Here is an 8566-nt window from a genome sequence, read left to right on the forward strand (position 1 = left end):
CATATAAACATACAAACAAGAATGAATGAAATGGAAGACAAAAATCTTTTTTTTTTATGGGTCATGCACTTTTACTCGCTATTAATGTTTTATAATCTGCACTTAGATGACACATTGTTAGATAAGAATAAAGTGTACTAGTACACTTTCTAATGGGTGACTAGAATGACCGTTGACTTTTTTAAACGATCATTAGTTGAATGAAATAAAAAGAAGAAATGCTGTAATTTGTAGTTGATAGGGATAAAAAGAATTAAAACGGAAAAAACATCCCTTTAAGGTCATTGAAAGCTTTTATGGGCATATCAAGTTATGTCTATACAATTAATGTGCTTCATGTCAAATAAGCATTTTAAAACGACAAGAAAGATTCCAGATATCAGAAATGATTTAAGTACATACACTTAACAAAACTTCTAAGTGTTCAGATTAATTAATGTATTTTTTTTAGAAACAACATGATAGAATGGTATTGTATTTTTAAATTATTTTAACCAATAAGTCTTCTCAACAATTGTATATAAAAAATCAATTATCAGCGATAAAAACCAATATTTCGCGACGAACCTTAAAAACGATAAATTTATTTTTTGTGGCAAGTGTTTTGTGTAATCAGCATCTTTTTGTGATTTGTCATTTTCAATTTTTGAAAGCAGGAAAAACTAAAAAAAAAAAAACACACACACACAAAGCATTGGCGAAATGACCATTGAGAAAGGATGGAGAACCGTTGGAATGTTAATATCTGGATCATCCTTGAGCCACGTTTTACTCACTTTTATTTTAATGTTTATTTGTCCATGATATTACTTTTAAAAATTAATAACAGTTTTAAACCCCATTTAAACACATTTGTTCTATAGATCGTGAGTCATTTTCATCGCCAACTTGTCACAATGTGAAAGTTTTGGACAAAATTTCATTAAACCGGAATCAAACTTTGATGGTGTGAAAGTGATAAGAAATTGATGCTCGTGGCAGTCTTATATCATCTCAAACAGTTTGAATCTTCCTTAAAGAGGTACACGTGCGTGCAAAACTCCGAAAGATATTGACCAAAAGGTATCTGTGATGATGCACTGTCAAATCCTCGGATCTGAATCCCATTAAATACATTTGTAAGGAATTTCAAAGCCCCCTCTCGATTTTGTCTAAGAACAAAATTTAATCCTTCTGTTGTACAAAATGTTGAAGATAATAAGATATACACAAGTTCAAAATGTCATATTGCATCAAAAGCTAGTACTGTAAATGATGTTTTCTCCAATTTAAATATAATAACTCTTTAACATTTTTAGACAACAATTTAACATTTGACTTAAGTTTCAACCTGTTTTATGATCCTTAGGTCAGATCAATCATTTTATAGTCAAGCCTATCTGAAGAACAATATAACACGAGATACCCATAAAGTCAAGGCGATATAGCTTTTGTGAAGAATTTTAGTAATATTATCCTTATTTATGAAAGTAAAACATATATACAAATTAGTACTGACTTGAGCAAACAGATGCAACTTAACCTTATGTGATGACCTAATTGTGTGTTAATAGCAAATATTAGCAATACAACTTCGTCAAAAATAATACGCCATGTTATCATGATATTACGTTAATGAGAAAAGTACTGAGCGTACAAGTGCCTTTGTGATTTTCTTGGCTTCATAGACTTGCGTCAAAAAGTCTAAAAGGTGATTTGAAAAGAGACTGGAAAGGCATCACTTAATTATGAAAAATAAATGACGTATGTACAGCAAACAAATTGGTTTAGCATTATCATATTGAAAGAAATGAAAATAATACCATAAAATGAATGAACTCGTCGAATGATTATTCTATCTACTCTGTCACTCAAAGATTATCCAAAACTACGAAAAAAAAAATAATCGAGAATGTTTCCCCTAACATGCCTAATGATTCCTGTAGTCGACCGAAAACATTTTTACTCCCTACACTTGATCTCAAAATATATGCTTTATGCATTTAAAAGGTCTCTAAAGTAAGTCAATGAAAGACAACAAACAGTCTCATAAAATGCTTGACTCAGACTAATCTTAACAGTGTCTTTGCACAATAATTTCCAATTCTTCACTGCTTTTCCAGTGAACAGTAATCACCAGGCAGCTCGCGTTCATCATAATCATTATCTTCAGTAGCTGAAACACCTGGTCCCATGTATTGTCTCCCTGTATTTAGATTACTGTAGTCACTCTCCTCCATTGTACGATTTATGTTTTCATGGGCGTGGTCGTAAGTTTCATCAATGTCGGAATCCTCTTCCTTTTCATGCAGATGATTATATACGTCATTATTTACGTCATGCCTATTTGCCATCGAACTTTTGTTGCCATGATGGGTGTATGTGTTTTCCGTTACTGGTAAATCCCTAGAATGAGCAAACGGTGGCACATTAACAATCTTTCTCTGGAATAGAAAAATGTTTAATGAAGCATATTTGCTTTATGAAATATATGGAGATAACGGGCAGTATTCAAGCTCAAAAGTCAATAAAACAATACAAATTAGGAGCGGAGCAAACACGGTCTTCCAAAACAATAGAAGTGGGATCAGGTGCCTTGGAGGAGTGAGTATCCCCTGGAACCGGTCACACCCGCCGTGTGCTACTTGTCATGATCGGGATATTAAGGAAAGAGCCATAGATGTCTTACCGACGACTCGGCCTACTCAAGTATTTAAAAGGAAATCACCTGTTTCTTTTCAAAGATACATGTACCTTTTCAATTCAAAATCAAACTACATGTATGTAATCATTTGTGAACCAGCGTTAAATTTTCATAGTTGCAAGTTTGTTGCATGACAGTAATTTTATTTGTCCAATATAAAACAGGCTAGCAGCTATGACTTTGGATCGTTAAAATAGTTTAAGACCCAAGATACTTTCAATGTGTAATGTTGTATTATATATCTCTTTTAAAATTTATTTATACATGTATTATAGAATAATTAAAGAAAACATAAGAAAATGCACACAGAGAAAAAAAAAAAAGAAAATCGTAGTTAAGTAAAACGCACTGTGAGACTCGATCTCACGATCATTATGTTTTCAATCCAGCAATCACTACGCCACGAAGTCTCGGTAATCAAACGGATAACATTAAGACAGATTGTTGAATTTTGAAATAATTTTAGAAGAAAAATTAAATACATATTTTCAACATTTTCAATATGAAGAACACCTTTAACCAAAATTATCTAAACGTAATGAAGTGCAGTCATATCTAAATAAAGTTATTCAGAAGTTGTTTTTCTGGTTAAGGATGGTATTTTCCTACAGTTTGTCATTGTTTAGGGGGGTACCTCAGTATTTACTATTTTCTCCATATAAACTGATCGATTTTTATAACTTTCATATGAGGGAATTATTAATAATTGAGAATTATTTTTGTGTGAGTTGCTTTAAGGCATGTATAAACTTACATTGTATGACAAAATTTTCGTTAAAAAAAGTATTTAGAAAATCACTACTAAAGTAGGCGAAAGTGGCTATCAAATGCGCTATGGCTCTTTCAGTGTGTAAATAATAGCCTAAAAATTAGTATGAAAAAGTCATTCAACATTTTACTCAATGGTAAATTGTATTTGCAAACAAGCTTAAGGTTATTGTATCGACCTTCGAACTTACGAAATGATGACATATAAAACGAGACTGTTGATATTCTTGGTTCATCGACTTGTTTGTCATTGTCAATAATTCCTCGTTTTAAAAATTTTGCATATATTTTCATTTATTTTCTTTTTTATTTACTTTTTAAATTCATTTATTATTTTTTTAAGGTTTCTGGAATTAATTCTTACATGTGAAAAAAGAAACAGTCAATGGTCCAATTTATAATGCTATTTCCAGTTTATATTCTGAGACATTCTCTTGTGTATGTGTAAATGACTTTCGCACAAACTGGTTTGAATGTCCAAACGGTGTACGTCAAGGAGACAACTTGTCACCCACCTTATTCTCCCTTTTCATTAACGATTTAGCAACAGAAATTTCACAACTAAATACAGGAATTCCCTTTGGTGATCAAAAAATAGGCCTTTTATTGTATGCCGACGATATTGCCATTCTAAGGGAAAATGAATCAGATATGCATAAATTTCTTGATACTCTGTCCAACTGGTGTAAACGGTGGAGATTAAATGTGAATTGTGCCAAATCTAATGTCATGCACTTTAGGAAACGCCATGTACCTCAAAGTCTATACAAGTTCAAAATAGAAGAAGAAGAATTACAGTATGTTAATCAATATCGATATCTCGGTATTATCTTTCACGAGAAAGATGGACTTTAACATAGCGGCAGAAACTCTTGGTAAAGCAGGAGGAAGAGCATTGGGGTCAATGATTTCAAAAATTCATGATTATAAAGATGTTGGATTTCATACCTACGAAAAACTTTTTCAGTCTTGTGTGATCCCTATATTAGATTATTGTTCCGGGGTTTGGGGATTCAAAACATATCATTGTTTAGAAGTTGTACAAAATCGTGCTATTCGATATTTTTTAGGACTACATAGATACGCACCCGCAATCGCATTAAACAGCGAGGTTGGATGAATAACCCCGACATACAGGCGCTGGATCAACATGATTAGAAGATGGAATCGATGGAATTAATTGAAATGGACGATGACAGACTCGCCAAAAAGGTTTTCTTATGGAATTATCAAAATAGTGGAATATGGTGTTCCCAAATGAAATAAATCCTATACAAATTAAATATGCAAACCAATATTGATTACCTCCGAATATGTAATTTAAATCAAGTCAAATGTGAATTGTTTGCGCTTTGCGAAGAAGAATGGAAATTCAAAATAGTGTCGTTATCCAAATTGAGAACATTTGTGACCTTTAAAAATAATTTTGAAATGGAACCCTACATAACGATGGACATGAAAAAACAAGAACGTTCCACAATGGCTCAGTTTGGAATTGGTATCCTTCCGTTACGAATCGAAACAGGCCGATTTAGAAACGAACCACCACAAGAACGTTACTGTGTTCTATGTAATGACGAATCAGTAGAGGACGAAAAACATTTTTTATTTCATTGTAAAATCTACGGAAATATTAGAGAAACTTTTTTTCATAATGTTAATTTAAATAGAAATGTAGATCCATTTGAAAATTTAAACATTTTAATGAAAAATCATCAGAGACAAACTGCCAAGTTTTTAAATTCATGTTTTTCACTAAGACAAAAATATTTATATCAAACAAATTAATATAATGTCCATCATGCGCGCTATCTTTAAATGACTATTTAAATACTGTACATATATTAAAGTGACATATAGGTCCAATGGGCCGGGTGTGATGTTTATACGTTTATATTGAATTTACTTGTTGTCTACTTGTATACACATGTCACTATAATAAAATATTTACTTACTTAATTACAGTACAACACCAAAACTACTAAGAGGAAACTTTTTAAGTATTTACACTGTAAAAAAGACTTGTTCTTTGTCTGATCTAGGAAATATAGCAGTTTAAAGGCTATTTGACAGTACTCAAAAAAGTGTCAAAATTAGAAATAATCAGGAATAAGAAATAAAACTTTTAAAATTAAGTAAATGTGTTAGGAATCTTGCAACCCAAGGCTGCGTTAAACAGGTTATCTAAAAAAACTGGGCCCATTCAAGCTGATTTAAGTATATCTTTAAATGAAATGTTTATTTTACAACAAATTATCATTTTTATGAAGATTTTCTTTTGGCCAAAAAAGCACCAATAATGAATTCACAGGTTTTCAAAAAAAAAATGCTATTGTTACTATTTTGCAATTTACATTTATATAATATTTTACATATATTTCTCACCTCATTTGCACGTTGCACAGTAGAGTGGTTCTGATGTGCTTCTCTTTCAGTTTCATAAGAAGTGTTGTTAAAAAATGCAACCGTTTGGTCTTGTCTAAGATAAAAAATAAAATTTGTAATTTTATTTCGACCATCAATTAAGCAATTAAAATAAATGCTAATACACAGAAACAGATTAATATGTTAACATTTTAAATAAGCAAAAACATTGAAAAAGTTTGATACTTTTTTCCAGCCTTGGGTTTCCCATTTCGTATATTTTTGTAGATGATGACCCCAAGAACAGTTAGAACAATGCCTAAGATAAGGCCGCCAAAAACAGCTCCAACTGTCACACTGACAGCATTATCTTCTGCAGTGAAGAAAAAAAACTAATTGTAAGAAATTCCTATAATTCTGTTAAAACATGCCAAATTAAGTATTTCTTCTAAAAGAAAATTAGTTATAATATTGCAAATATATTTATATACACTGTATACACATATGATTTAAGCTATCGTTTACTTATAGCTGCTTCCCACACCTTTTTATACAAGTATTGCTTGAAGGCATTTCTGCACATCAGACTTAACATTATATGGAGAGTAAATACAAGAAGAATTCTATTACCTTCTGGCCCTGGACACTTGCTTGAGATCTACCACCTGAGGGCGTTGTAAGCAATGATATATTTGTATTTAATATTGTTGAAATCAAATAAAAAGATTACAGCAGTAATTAGTGAAAATCATTATATACTGAAAGGAAAAAGAAACGCAGGGTAAACTTTTGAGGTGAATTAAATTTATTTTTTTTTAATTTTTTCGGTATTCCTATCTAACTTTTAAAAATATCTTCAAAAAGGCACAACCAAAATTCTATTTGATTTTGTCTAATAATTCTTGAGTTATTGAAGATCATATGACGATACCCCCTAAAAGTGAAAATCGAAAACTCTCATTATCTTCAATGTCTCTCCCACTCATCTGTCAAAGCCTTATTTCCTTTGCATGGAATTCATCAGAGTGTTTATCTTTCAAACCCTGGCTATATTGGGCATGGGTAACCACGCCAAAAAAATTGTCAAACGACGCGCGCATGCGCCAGTGAGAGGAACACAACAGTAAGTTGACCGGCTAAAAAACCAAATTGCGGAATTACTTTCTTTTATTTTTCGTGTGAATGTAATGATTATAATAGTCTATTGTATAAATGGCGGTTTTTGTTGTAGTAAGGTGGCGATTTAAAAGATGTCAGGACGAATAACCCGCTCGTAACATGACTCTGTTTCGCGTTAACGTCATCGTCACGGTTGAGTGAAAACCATTCCAGGCCCTCTCTGACAACGGGTAACAAGTTTTATGGGGGGAAATTTACAAGACACTGCTTCGTTAACCGTTGTTGCCTTTTTCATTAATTAGGCAATTCGAAAAGAAGATCCCATGGAACTTCCGTAAACTGTACAAAGAATGGAAGAAAATCATATCGTCTATAAATATTGAAAAACGATGTGCATACATCAGGTGCATCACATGGTGTAACAAGATTTGTTGACAAACTCGTCGTCATCAAATTACACGTGTTTTGGGCTTTTTAGCGTTTTCCCTATGTGACGTAAGAACATTTTACGGTTGAGTAATTCTGAACACTGATTTTGGTGATTAGTAATTAAATTTCTGATCTGACCAATTTTCGTAATTCTCGGTCATAGGGTAAAATTTTTTTTTTTTTGGAATATCATGCCACCCTGCGTTTCCTTTTCCTTTCATTATATATCCCATTCGCAAAAAATTTTTCGAAAAAGCTAATAATTAATACATGCAACAATATATGACTTTTATTCTAATTCAAAAAAAAAACAACAACAATAATTAAACTTACATTTATCTAATATGTAATGTAAAAGGCTTTAAAATTTGTTCAAATACTAGACGATTAAATTCAAATGTTCATACGGAAAGAGCATTCGGAGTCATTGTTAGATGAGACATAGCCTTCTCTACAGGTACATATGTTGTTCTCACAAACAGAGCCAAGTACCATAGAACACTGCTCATTTCGCTGGCACGATTCATGCAGACTTAAATCTCCTGATAAAGAAAAACTACATTGTAGTTAAAAAAAATATATAAAAATAAAAATGTTTCTTTCTTGTAAAAAATGATTTTTAAAAAAAGAATTGAAAATCTTTTTAACTTATTTTATTTTCAAAGATTTATAAGTCGCGTACTATTGCAATATTATATTCCAAAAGCGTGGTTAAGAATATACTAGTACCCTTTAGACAATCGTTTCCGAAACCTATGAACCCAGATTTGCAAGCACAAATGCCGACTTGTCCTCTCACTAAACATGATTTAGATTCATCTTTACACTCCTCATCTGACGACACAAACTATCTGAGATATCAGCTTCAAAAGAAATAATTTGCACATAAACAAGAAGGATACATTGAATGTTCTATTTATAAGACTGTTGAATTAAATATCACTCAAAAATGATTACAATTATTAAAGGTCATGTTACTGAATTGAAAATATCAATTTTAAAATATTAATTATATTGAAAGCCAACAATAAGTCCAACCTTTTACCTAAATTTATTTTATTATTTCTTCTTTATACTGCTTACACATGCATTTGCGCGTGAACGCTGGTTTGCTAAACTTCTAATGACTAAGAAAGAATTAAACTTTATGATAAATGTGTTGAAGTCGGCTATTTTATCTTCAAATTCGCCTACTTTTAGCAA

The 8566-nt window shown here is 31.6% G+C and overlaps 2 long non-coding RNA genes across 2 annotated transcripts; both read right to left on the reverse strand.

Moving 5' to 3' along the window:
* Positions 1 to 1197: 1197 nt before the first annotated feature.
* On the reverse strand, positions 1198 to 6256 carry LOC134230861 (uncharacterized). Its single transcript, XR_009984435.1, has 3 exons — positions 6062 to 6256; positions 5837 to 5930; positions 1198 to 2423 (listed from the first exon to the last, which is right to left on the reverse strand). It is a non-coding gene; the product is annotated as an uncharacterized LOC134230861 (long non-coding RNA).
* Positions 6257 to 6450: 194 nt separating this feature from the next.
* LOC134230862 (uncharacterized) lies at positions 6451 to 8203 on the reverse strand. The gene is made up of 3 exons (XR_009984436.1): positions 8093 to 8203; positions 7771 to 7905; positions 6451 to 6480 (listed from the first exon to the last, which is right to left on the reverse strand). It is a non-coding gene; the product is annotated as an uncharacterized LOC134230862 (long non-coding RNA).
* Between the last annotated feature and the right edge of the window lie 363 nt (positions 8204 to 8566).

Source organism: Saccostrea cucullata, unplaced genomic scaffold (assembly GCF_032062105.1).
Source record: "Saccostrea cucullata isolate Sc308-1 unplaced genomic scaffold, CSIRO_AGI_Scuc_v1 ctg4145, whole genome shotgun sequence".
NCBI lineage: Eukaryota > Metazoa > Mollusca > Bivalvia > Ostreida > Ostreidae > Saccostrea > Saccostrea cuccullata.